Here is a 13,427-nt window from a genome sequence, read left to right as displayed (position 1 = left end):
CGCAGCCCTGTTTGACCCCCCTGCCAATTAAAATGTTACCAGAAACTTCACCATCATTATTTATTCAAACGCGGGCTTTCAAGTCACTGTGTAGATGGGCCAAAAAATAAAACAGAGATTCATCTAAACCATAATTCAACAGAACTGACCATAAACGGGAACGATTAACAAAATCAAAAGCCGAACTTAAATCCATAAACCCTAAATACAATGGGGATTTTTTGGCGATGGTGTATTTGGCCAATATTAAGTTTAGATTTAGGCATTGCTCCACAGTCCCTACGTTACTTCTAAAGCCTAACTGGCACCGGTGTAAGATCATATTTTCCTCCGCCCAGGTACTGATCTTGTTAAAGATAACCCTACCTAGAATCTTCAGGGTATTATCTATTAAAGATATTGAATGATAACAACCAGGGTCGAGTCTGTTGCCTTTTTTTAAAATTGGCACGATAATGCTATTAGACCAGGATCTTGGGAGTGGGGTATGCGATAAGTTATTAAAGATGTTACACAATAAAGGTGACCAAAAGTCCGGCTCTGATTTTATTTGGTTGATGGATAGTCCATCGGGTCCACGTGCTTTATTCCCCGCACTTTGTGAAATAGCATCTTCCACCTCCATTATAGAAATGTTCAGTGTCGTGATGGGCTGAGAAATTTCCGTGGAAGAGTGCGGTGTAGCATAAATATTTGAAAAATGGTCCACCCACGCATCCCTTGGTATATTACAGTTTATGGGGGAGATATTAGATCCAATTGATCTCAAGTTCTTAACCTCGCTCCAGAACCCGGCGGCATCTCTCAGTGCCGCTGTGCGCACAAGGGATTCCCAATGGTCTTTTAATAGCTCTTCAGATCTTATTTTTACAGTGCAGTACAGTAATTTGACCTCAGTCTCCTCACCAGAGACTGGTCCCATGGTTCAACTACAAGGGCTGCCCTTAGTTCCCGATTTGCTTTGGAACATGATGTGTCAAACCACCTTGGGTTTTTATTATTATTGGCTGGGGCAGGTTTAGAAGTCTCCTTTTTTATGGCCTTACACAGCCCGATAAAGGCCTCGACAATGTCATGTGAAGAGCTATCAGTGGATAGACAGACAGACACTAATAAAGGGTTCATCTTAATGGTGCGAGCTAGAACCCCCTTATTGTCAATCCCCTTCCAGACCACCCTAAGTTTGTCTGTTGACGCTACTAAGTTTTTAGCCCCAATTTCTCTGTGATTCCCCTGTTTTTTGATAGATTTAAAACTGGTTAAGATTGGGTAGTGGTCACTGTATATGGCACTAACAACCACGGCCTCTAATAAAAGGTCCACGAGCAGGGAGGATATAAATACATAGTCTATTGTTGTTGAGATACCACGCCCGACATAGGTGGCCACAGGTCCTTTATTCACGGCGGTGTTTGCCTTCTCCATAACGTTGACTAGATCCCGTGTGGCTAGGAGGTTGAACAATTCTTCCTCTCTTTTACAAGGAGGGGTTCTGAGGTGAATATGTGCATTAAAATCGCCTCCTAAACAAATATCATCAAGTTTACCATACTTTTGACCGTCTACAATTTCATCAATAAAATCAAACAATCTTATAAAATTTGTATTGGGATGAGTTGTGAAGTCATTGTTATAAAAATTAATTAAACATAACTTTATCCTACTAGTATAAATCAAAGCCTGGAAATTCATGGCGTTAGTTTGCAAGGATTTCATTTTATCTCCTGCCCTAATCTTAACCCAGATAGAAAGTCCCCCACTAGGTCGACCCATATCTGGGATGGGTACAATTTGATTGTAACAACTATAACCCTCGGATGGCAAGGAACTAGTACACCAAGTTTCCTGGAACATTAAAATGTCAAAATTAATAACCCAGTCTGACCAGTCCCTGATTTTCATTTTCGCATTGAGACCGGCAATGTTCCAGCTCAGAATTGTCAGATTATCGGACAGTATAGGGGTGACGGTGGCATGGGCGATTATTTTAAAATGGGATGGCGACGCTGGCGCTCTAATGCCATTAGACACCATTGTAGTGGAGCAAACTAACAATTCACCCACGGGACCAGTTGTATTCAAGTGATCGCTAGTTGCTATATCTGGGAGGATAGCTGATGGTCAGTCCAAGGTCCCCAACTCAGATAGTACACTGAATCTATTATACAGTGGATAGGGTGGTAGAGCTGGGCTAAATGGTCTCTGAGGTGGCCTATAGAAGTAACCCAAAGGCAATGGGGTTACAGCAGTTGAAGGGCTAGGATAGATGTTATTGCTGCTAAGAATGAATTTAGCTATAGTGGGGTGTCGGAAATTGATTACAATGCAATCTCCATTGATATTCTTAAATAAAGGACCAATCCAGCTCACCCGGCGGACTGACAAAATTTCACTCGAGATGTTAGGATCTATCCCTTTATGTTTAGTCAACCAGTCAATACACTTGTTATTCAGCTGGACCCAGGACTCACCTTGTCCCTCCTTAAGCGGTGGTACACCCGCCAAGATGAGAACATATGGGCAAGCATCAGGGGGCAAATGAAGGGCCAGCCCCAGATGTTTTATGGGCCTAGTAGCAACAGCTTGGCCCTTATCGGGGCCAATATTAGTTGGTGCCCCCGGCTTCGTGATGGCCAAGGTGGATCCGCACTTTGATGTACCAGCAACCACACTAGTGGGACAAGGCGGTCCAGCTGCTACAGCCGGGGTATACTGCGATGTCATGGCAGATTGTGTTTTCCCTACAATATCACCCCTGGGTGCAATATTAGATGTGGGTGTACTACTGGTGGTGTTAGGCCTGCCACCCAAAAAGCCCTTGCTGGCAACTTCCAAATCTTTCAGTAGGCGATCTCCCCTCATTAGATCAAGGCTAATCACCCCTTTCCTTTTTGCGTCTTCCTTTTTTACCAGGTTCTCCAATCTATCTAATCTTTTAAAAATAGTATTAAACTGTTTGATCATTTGACTTTCCATTTGTTTAAAAATAGTATCAACTATAGTCTCAATAAAATTCCCATTTGGGTTTTTGTGAATAACACTTTCATTTATAGGCTCAGTCTGTGTACAGGCAGAGTTATGTCCTTCTTTAAGGAGAGTTGTGACTGGGAGCCCCTCAGCGAGTTGTGGAGACTCAATGATATCGCTGCCACCCCCAGGCGGTTGTTGCTTCCCTCTAGTCCACATACTCTGGGGGGGTCGGTTGGCTCTTGTTACGAGGGGGTTGTTTTCTCTTGTTTACTGTTAGTTTCAAAGGGCCTCTTTTCCTTTTCTCACCAACAATCTTGTTGCTCGGGGTCAAAGGAGAGATAGCAACATGTACAGCAGGGTCAGGCTGTGAGTCAGTAGTAATAATAGGACTGCTACCCCCAGGTATCATTGCCAACGGATTAACCAATGGATTAGATTTCATAACTGTGACCACAGGGGAAAGCGACAAAACATTATTTGAGCTCATTTGCTGGGGCTAAGAATGTAGACTTATAAGGTCCATCGACATTCTCCACTCAGTATTGGCAAGTTCGTTTGTAACCATATTGAAGGCGTTTTCCAGTATACTTTCGAATGTAGGCGGGGGCACAGAAGGTCCCTCAGATGCCTGTGTGGTAGAACTTGTATTTCGTTTCCCCATATTAAATGTTTCGGGGTTCACCTTACTGGGAACCTAGAGGGGTGGCCCGCCCGACCAATGTTGACCACTGAGGGCCTCAGAGGGCCCGCCCTTTGCCCGGGCTTAGCCCGGTGCAGTCCCGCGCGCGGACCCGCGAGGTGGTGGCTCTGCTGGAATTTGAGCGCATCCAGGCGCGAGATTGCTGGAGGCGGCTTCCGGTTCCGCCGCTGAGGGTGCTGGGAAATGTAGTCCGCCTCCACACAGAGGCCGCGTTTGAGTAGCGGCGGCGGGAGGGAGACAAGCAGCGACCGTAGAACTGTACCCAGGAGAAGGTGATGCAGGTAAGGATTAGCCTTAAGACAATGTGTGCCTTCTGGGAAAGAACTCGCCCGCTCTGCCAGTGGCTCTGCTGGAATTTGAGCGCCTCCAGGCGCGAGTTTGCGGGAGGCGGCTTCCGGTTCCGCCGCTGAGGGTGCTGGGAAACGTAGTCCGCCTCCACACAGTGGCCGCGTTTGAGTAGCGGCGGCGGGAGGGAGACAAGCAGCGACCGTAGAACTGTGCCCAGGAGAAGGTGATGCAGGTAAGGATTGGCCTTAATACAATGTGTGCCTTCTGGGAAAGAACTCGGCTTAACTTAAGAGGCAATGGGTAAAGTATTCATAAAGTAGTTAAGGGGACTTACCGAATAAACCTACGCAAACCTTGAAAACTAAATTTCACAGGAAAAGTTAATCTGTCGAACCATGTGGATCTCCTGCGGAGACAATGCAAATTAAGTAACATGATAAGTTAATGACTTTGGCATCTAGGCATTTCCTTGGTGTTATTAGTTATAGCATGCATTTGATGACCTCTATTTTTTTACTGGCAGTGAGTTCCAGAGAGTCCACAGCATGGCTTCTGCATGCATTGAAGTCATAAAGATGTACCTTTCAGGCAGTTTCAAAATGTTTCCTCATTAATTGTTTTTTAAATACATTCCCCATTATATGATGCACAGGTTAACAATAGGTAATAATAGGGAGAACACCATCTCTTACACAACTTTAATGTATATATGTATACATATGGAGTCATATAATAATTGAACTAGAGATATGTTTGTATGTTTGAAGGTGGATTTTATGAGTCACTCAAATCCTTTTGCACTGTCATGAGGAGGTCCAGAGTAAAGGGCTGAGAGCGTCTACTACTTTGATTATATGTAGTTTCTCAAATTGTGACTATACAGTACATATGTGGATGGTTTAGAGTGCATCCTCAGGCCATACATAGGCCACAAAGTTTTTAGCTGGCTGGTTATGGATATTTTTGGAACTACCATAGGAGTGAACCTTTTGTTTTTTAGAACTGATTTTGAATACAAGTAAATGAATTCACAAGGAACATAAGAATTAATTAATTATGAACTTTGATAATTTTACTTTTTTCACGTATTTGTGATCTAATATCTTGTATAATGTTTAGTATTAGACTAATGTATGTTCTAAGTGTGGCAGTTCTATAATAAAGTAAGCAAACTCAAGTTGCATAACTCAGATGATGTTTCTTCTGATAGTGAACTATCTATTTTGTAGAGCTAAGAATGATAATAAGATTAATCCCTATAGAGAACCCCTTTTCCCTGTGAAATAAAGTATTTATGCAGCTCTTCAAACAGTAATAAAGTGAAAACCCAGCACAAGAAAATATCCACCCCAATTTAGATAAATAGAGTGAAATGTAATAACTTATTGGGAACCAAAACAACAAACATTCACTCAGTAGAATCTAAGATTTAAGTGAAAATAGTGTCTGGAAGCACAAAGGGCCAACTGTTGTGATCTGGTTGCGCTGGGCAGGGACAAAGTCACAACTTCAGGGCGACAGCGGTGGAGCCTGGGCCTCATACAGGGACCAAGTTAGGCCTGTTGCACAGTGTTCCTTTAATCATCATTTGCAGAGCGTAGCAAGGTCCTGCTTTGAGGATGAGCCATGCAGTTGTGGTTCCAAAGGTGTAGCGGGGCTGCGATGCAGAGTCCTGTGTCATTGTCAAGAATGCTGTTGAAGAGGGGCATGCAATGCAAAGGCCTGCTTTGAGAATGCATCGCACAGCAGTGGTTCAGAGAAAGCTGTGGGCTGGGATGTGAGATCCTGCATTGGGGATGCGTTGCACACCAGCTGTTTCCATGTGATAGCAAGGAGATTCATCGTGCTGCATCAATCTGCTGACATTACCACAGCTGGGCTAGAAGAGCACCTTCAGTCTGGCTTCCAAGGGTCCAGGATAGAGGTGGCACAACTTGGGTGGTCGGACTCACATCAGAGAGAACCCAGCTCCTAGGTTCAAGGTAGTTGGAGCCTTTTATGTCCCTGAAGCTCTGATCAGGAGGCCAGATAACTAGCCCTTGCAGTCACTCTGGTGGTCCTGGAATCAAGAAGCAAGTCCAGTCCTCAATCAGGCATCAGGACATCAGGGCAACAGAGTTGCAGTCCTTCTTGCAGAGCAGCACAGCAGTCCTTTGAGTCTTCCACAGGTGGAGAGGTGTACTAAAGAGCTGGGTCTGAGGGCCCATTATTCATACCTTGAAGTAGAAGAATGTTCTGGAGGTTTGCACTCCCAGAGGTGCTTGGAATTGTGCAGCTCACATAGAAACAGTAAATCGCCTTTAAAGATTGTTTATGAGCAGGAAGGCGTCCCTTCCTTCACATAAACAATCGCCCCTGCCTTGCAGGCACCCTTGTAACATGGCACAAGGGTGCCTTCGCTGGCAGTAGGTAGCTTTTTCAGTGCCAGCATGGGGGAAAACGCAGGGGTGTGCCGTATTTTTGTAATACGGTGCATCCCTGTGTTTTGAAAATGTCAGAGTGTGCCATTGCCAAATTTGCGTTAGACCACGCTCCAACATTTTCTTGTACATATCCCCCTAATTCTGAAAGACACTGTTATCAAGCACGGCTAAAAGGGTCTGACACAGAGAAACCAATGGTTAAAAGAGGCAGTACCAAAGTCCCTGAAAAAAATGAAGGCACAGGGAATTTATGATTTCTAGTAAGTAATAGTAGCTCCAGCACAAAATCTAAAATGACGAGAAATTCACAGTTTATGGCAAGAGCTAAACCATAGCTCCCATTCCTGCCATTCTCACTCAATTAAACTACATACTCACCATATAGTATTTTCAACATTATACTTTTCCATGCATATTTTACCAACATACAAAGTATAAAATAGCATATATTACATCTGTAGTAAGAAAACACTAATCCACAAACGTATTCTGTCTCTCATTCACATTACACTTGATCCTGCTGCAAGCGATGGTGAAAGAGGAAAATAAACTAATAACAAAATTAGTTAATCACTGAGCCCTACCACACTCATGCCATGCCTATCTTCCAACATCAAATATGCTTGCACACATGCAATACTACAAACATAACGTACATTATATATCAAACAAACATGATAGTTTGGTTTTGGTCTCATTCATATTCAATAGGGAGTCTTTTTTTACTTTCCTTATATATTTCTTTTTCTGTTGGCTGGCTTTGAAAGTGCAACTGGAGATGAAAATCTGATTACTGGGGTGTAAAAAGGGTGCAGTTTTTTCCCTTTCATCGACCTCACTCACCCGACCAATGTGTCTTATAAAATCTAGGGACGTGCTTCTGGCGAGGGACATGTATCAGGCCTGCTGATTGGGCTGTTCCTTTTAAAACCTTCCTCATTGCACATTTCTGTGACTGGTAGAAATTCCCTATGGCAACAAGTATGGCCCTCCTCCTCCCCTCCATGACTTTTGAGCTATTTGTCAGACTCAAGATTTGAATTTTGAATTCCCTTCCCTTTAGGTTTCGGGCAAATTGGTCAACTGGGTAGGAAGTGGGGGGTTGGGTACAAAAATGACATTTTCTATGAAGCGTGGTGGTAAACTTAACCGTACAATACTGCCCATAAGGCCATAAGGGTGGAGAGTTAATTCCACAACAGGGAAGTGGGAATGGATAAGTCCTCCCAAACAGTAACCACAAACAAAACAGTATCCAACTCAACCTGAAAACAGGAAAAATAATACTGAAGTGGACTAGTTCCCTATGTGAGGTGTAATGGTTTGCTACTACCACTATTGAGAGCAAAACCCCTTTGTTAAATTCCCCTCACACCCTCTAATATTGCTTCATCATAGGGGCACCCTGGCTCCTAAAGGCCAGGGTGGGCTCAAAGAGGGGAACAAAGTCGTTTTGCTCCCAATAGTGGTAGTAGCAAACCACTATACCTTATATTGAGAACTAGTCCACTTCAGTATTAATTTTCCTATTTTCAAATTGGGTTGGATACTGTTTTGTTTGTGGTAACCTTAACTACAGATGGGCGTTTACATCTTTGTAATATGTCTTTTTTAGCCACATGATGAATGGTGTACAGCCAAAACTGTCTCCAAACTTTCCACAGATAGCAAATGATGTAAACTGGCAACAACAAACAATAGGCTTCTACTGTGTGATCTGCTACAATTCACGCAAAATGAAAATAGGAGGGTATGAGTATAAAGGTCTGTGCCCGAGAAGGGCGAGATGAACAAATGTATACCCGTATATCTCCTTTTTTGAGAGGTATAGTTTAAAATTCTTCTAAGTTGGCAGAAAAACTATGATCAACCACAGTAAGAAGCAATAGTTCGGAAATGTTCAAGAAAAACTAAATCAAACTTATTTCGGAGAAATTTGTTTTTGGCTTTCATGTTTGTATAAACACATGGGCAAAAGATACAAGGAAACTCTAGAATTGTTTCATTTCTTTAGAACGTCGATTATCTGGTTTTGAACATTATTAAACAAACTATTTGACTCAGGCTTCAACTAAATACTTTATTCAGGTGTTTGATAGAATTCCAAATATACTATTTGGTAAAAACCCTGTACATAAATAAATTAATGCATAATGATTTTAGAGCAGATTATGTTTGATAAGCTGACCATATACTTTGCTGCTCCTTCAAATACCAATTAGAACCGTGGTTCCGAACTTTGGGAATTCTGTGGACCCTCACTAAATCACTATGGGAAGCCTAAGCAATTACCACAATTTGAGTCTCAAAATAATACACTAAAATACAGAAACTGCTATGCCTCAAAAAAATACACAAATCATGAAGTATTTTATTTAGTTCACAAACAGAAAATTTGCGTTATTATCATCTTTATGGGAATGTGTAGCTTTTAAAAATGTAGGTATATTTCTAAAAGATGAAGTGATATGCTAGACTGTAGACTATCACTTGGTCCTTTTTGCTCCTTGTGTGTGTTCTCTTATTGTCCGTGCATACCAGTGCTTCTTCAATAGAGTCAACCAGTTGTACATACTGGAACCAGTATGCTGCATTTGCACTGCTCCCCCAAATCAAGATAAGGTATCCAACTTAGGCGAGATTTACAAACATTTGACACAGTGCAACGCAGCAAGACAACTTGCTGCGCTGCATCAAATGGAGAGAGCAGGAATGTGCCATATCAAAAAAGTATCAGTGCTTTCCTACTGTCTCTCTGCATTGGCACCCACAATGTAACACCAGCTCAGGCACCCTTGCACCATGGTGCAAGGTTGCATCAATTAAAGGCAGGCTTGTTTTGGTTCAAGAAGGGTCACCTTCTTGCACAAAAACAACCCTTAGAGGCATATTTCTCTTTCTACATGTGCTGCAGATTGCAGCACACGTAGACAGAGGACATACCGAGGAGAAATAAAGATATTTCTCCTAGATAGGCCTCTATTGAGAAGGCCTAGCATTTTGAGGCATTTCCAGGTTTACTAGTCTTAGTAAATCTTGGAATATGCCAAAATCCATGAGTAACTGTGTGACAACACGCTCACTCCACCAAGTGTTCTTTTTGCATTTGCCACCCAGAGTGGGACGGGTATGTCCAGACATGGGTCCCATGCTCTCCATGCCACTGGAGTCAAGCTATCCTGGCTGAAAAGGGGTGAAACCCCCAAAACAGTCCTAGGAGGCTTGTTAACAGTCCAGGGAGGACCTGGCCTGGCAGTTCGGGCTGGACTGGTCCCACTGGAGGCAGGGTCAAGCAAGATTTGCATATGGCTGGGTCCAAACTGGAATGGCATGGTGAGCAAAAAAAACGATGCATATAGGCCCAGATCTCTGTACTGGGTTGAATGTATGACATTGTTCTGCATTCTGTCCATCAATTGTTCTTTTTGTATTTGTCGCCCAGAGTGGGACGGGTATGCCCAGATGTGGGTCCCATGCTCGCAATGCCACTGGAGTCAAGCTGTGCTGGCTGAAGAGGGGTCAAACCCCAAAACTGGTCCTAGGATGCTTGTTTCCAGTCCAGGCAGTTTGGGCTGGGCTCCTTCTATTGGCCGCAGGGTCAAGACTAATTTGCACATGGCTGTGTCCAAACTGGAATGGCATGGTGAGCAAAAATACCGATTTATTCAGGCCCAGATCTCTGTACTGGGGTGAATGTATGACAGTGTTCTGCATTCTGTCCATCAATTTTTCTTTTTGCCTTTGTCACCCAGAGTGGGACGGGTATGCCGAGACGTGGGTCCCGTGCTCTCCATGCCACTGGAGTCAAGCTATCCTGGCTGATGAGGGGTGAAACCCCGAAACCGGTCCTAGGATGCTTGTTTCCAGTCTAGGTAGGACCTGGCCTGGCAGTTCCGGCTGAACTGCTCCCATTGGGCGCAGGGTCAAGACTGATTTGCTTATGGTTGGGTTCACACTAAAATGGCATGGGCAGCTAAAAAAAGATGGATTTAGGCCCAGATCTCTATACTGGGGTTAATGTATGACATTGTTCTGCATTCTGTCCATCAATTATTGCTTTTGCATTTGTCACCCCGAATGGGACGAGTATGCCCAGACATGGGTCCCTTGCTCTCCATGCCACTGGAGTCAAGCTATCCTGGCTGATGAGGGCTGAAAGCCTGAAAGCGGTCCTAGGATGCTTGTTTCCAGTCCGGGGAGGACCTGGCCTGGCAGTTCGGGCTGGACTGTTCCCATTGGGTGCAGGGTCAAGACTGATTTGCATTTGGCTTGGTTCAAACTGGAGAGGCGTGGAAAGCAAAAAACAATGGATTTAGGCCAAGATCTCTGTACTGGGGTGAATGTATTAAATTGTTCTGCATTCTGCCCATCAATTGTTGTTTTTGCATTTGTCACCCCGAGTGAGACGGTCATGCACAGACATGGATCCCGTGCTTTCAATGGCACTGGAGTCAAGCTTTCCTGGCTGATCAGGGGTGAAACCCCGAAATCTGTCCTAGGATGCTTCTTTCCAGTCCAGGGAAGACCTGGCCTGGCAGTTCTGGCTGGACTGTTCCCATTGGGCGCAGGGTCAAGACTGATTTGCATATGACTGGGTTCAAACTGGAATTGCATGGGGGTAAAAAAAACGATGGATTTAGGCCCATATCTCTGTACTGGGGTGAATGTATGACATTGTTCTGCACTCTATCCATCAATTATTGTTTTTGCATTTGTCACCCCGAGAGGGACGGGTATGTCCAGACTTGGGTCCCGTGCTGTACATGCCACTGGAGTCAAGCTATTCTAGCTGATGAGGGGTTAATCCCCAAAACCAGTCCTGAAATGCGTGTTTCCAGTCCAGGAAGGACCTGGCCTCGCAGTTCGGGCTGGACTGTTCACATTGTGTGCAGGGTCAGGAATTGTTTGCATGCGGCTGGGTTCAAAGTGGAATGGCATGGGAGGCAAAAAAAGATGGATTTTGGCCAAGATTTCTGGGCTGGGGTTAATGTATGACATTGTTATGCATTCTCTCCATCAATTGTTGTTTTTGCGTTTATCACCCCGAGTGGAAAGGGTATGCCCATATGTTGGTACCATGCTCTCCATTCCAATGGAGTCAAGCTATCCTGGCTGATGAGGGTTGAAACCCCGGAACTGGTCCTAGGATGCTTGTTTCCAGTCCAGGGAGGACCTGGCCTGGCAGTTTGGGCTGGACTGTGTCCATTGGGCACAGGGTCAAGACTAATTTGCATATGGCTGGGTTCAAACTGGAATTGCTCGGGGTGCTAAAAATTATGGATTTAGGCCCAGATCTCTGTACTGGGGTGACATTGTTCTGCATTCTGTCCATCATTTGTTGTTTTTTCATTTGTCACTCTGAGTGGGATGGGTATGCCCAGATGTGAATCCCGTGCTTTCCATGCCAAGGGAGTCAAGCTATCCTGGTTGATGAGAGGTGAAACCCCAAAACTGGTCCTAGGATGCTTGTTTTCAGTCCAGGGAGGACCTATCCTGGCAGTTCTGGCTGTCTGTTCCCATTGGGTGCAGGGTCAAGACTGATGTGCATATGCCTGGGTTAAAACTGGAATGGCATTGGGAGCAAAACACAATTGATTTAGGCCCAGATCTCTGTACTGGGGTAAATGTAAGACATTGTTCTGCATTCTGTCCATCAATTGTTGTTTTTGCACTTGTCACCCTGAGTGGGACGGGTATGCCCTGAAGTGGGTCCTGTGCTCTCCATGCCGCTGGAGTCAAGTTTTCCCGGCTGATGAGGAGTGATACCCTGAAACCTGTCCCAGGATGCTTGTTTCCAGTCTAGGGAGGACCTGCCCTGGCAGTTCGGGCTGGACTATTGCCATTGGGCGCAGTGTCAAGACTAATTTGCATATGGCTGGGTTCAAACTGAAATGGCATGGGGAGCAAATAAATGATGGATTTAGGCCCATATCTCTTACTGGGGTAAATGTAAGACATTGTTCTGAATTCTGACCATCAATTGTTGTTTTTGGCTTAGTAAATCTGACTTAATCCCTTGCGTTGCCCTACGCCACCTTGCAGTACACAATGTCAACACAAGGACTTAGTAAATCTGGCTCTTAATTCTTAACTTCCAGTTTCAAATTTCATCTCCTTTGCATTCTATTTTAAAACTTTGAACTTTCACTTTTTCTTTTTATGTATATATATTTTATCAATTTAGTAATAAAATTTGATTTTCTAAACATTTGCGAATCCCTGAGTAGGTATAGCAGACACCCCAGGTCCGTGAATTGGTGAATTAGAACATTGTGGAAGCTGTGGGTTGTCCTTCTGCACTCTTTCTGACTGAATCTCATAGTATTAGTAGAATGTAGCGAATTATCATCCGACTGTAAAAGTGAATTCTACAGATGTGCACTGTTCACTGAGCTCTGATTGAAGTTGCACTTACCAATGGAAACAGCTAAACAGAGGCTGACGAGTACAACCTGCATCGTACCAGTAGTTTTCAGCTGCCTGAAAAAAATATTATTATTAATAATAATAATAATAATATTAATAATATTAGACACAAAAGCAGACATTTATAGATAAATAGGAGCATGTGCCTGGCAAAATTTTCAATAAATGCAGCTGGTGCAGGGCAAAGAAAATAGGTGGCTGTCCTCCCAGAAGCCTGGGGCCCATGGCACCTCAGGGTATGTTGAGCCCTGTATTATGCCACTTTCGGTGAGTTATTCACACATGGAAAGAGAAAACCTGTGGGCTCTGCAGGTTTATGTACATTATGTCACAAATATAGTGCCAGCATTAGAGGTGATGTAAATCCCACGTGCGTAGCTATCAATAGTGCAGTACATGCTGTGGCACAGGTGATTGAACGGTACACTGAGCCCCTTTTATAGGAGTTTTCTACTACCTCTTCAGGGGGAGGGAATTCTCTTGCTTGTATAAGCACCCATGGCACCCTCGCTACACCTCTAGAACATCCTATTTACAAAGCATACCCTTTAGCTCAATTGATTGAACGGGCATGTGAAAAATTATATATCTGCCTAAGAGAATCTATTAACACACAGGCT

Source organism: Triturus cristatus, chromosome 8 (assembly GCF_964204655.1).
Source record: "Triturus cristatus chromosome 8, aTriCri1.1, whole genome shotgun sequence".
Classification (NCBI taxonomy): Eukaryota; Metazoa; Chordata; class Amphibia; order Caudata; family Salamandridae; genus Triturus; species Triturus cristatus.
This window is presented reverse-complemented; position numbering follows the sequence as displayed.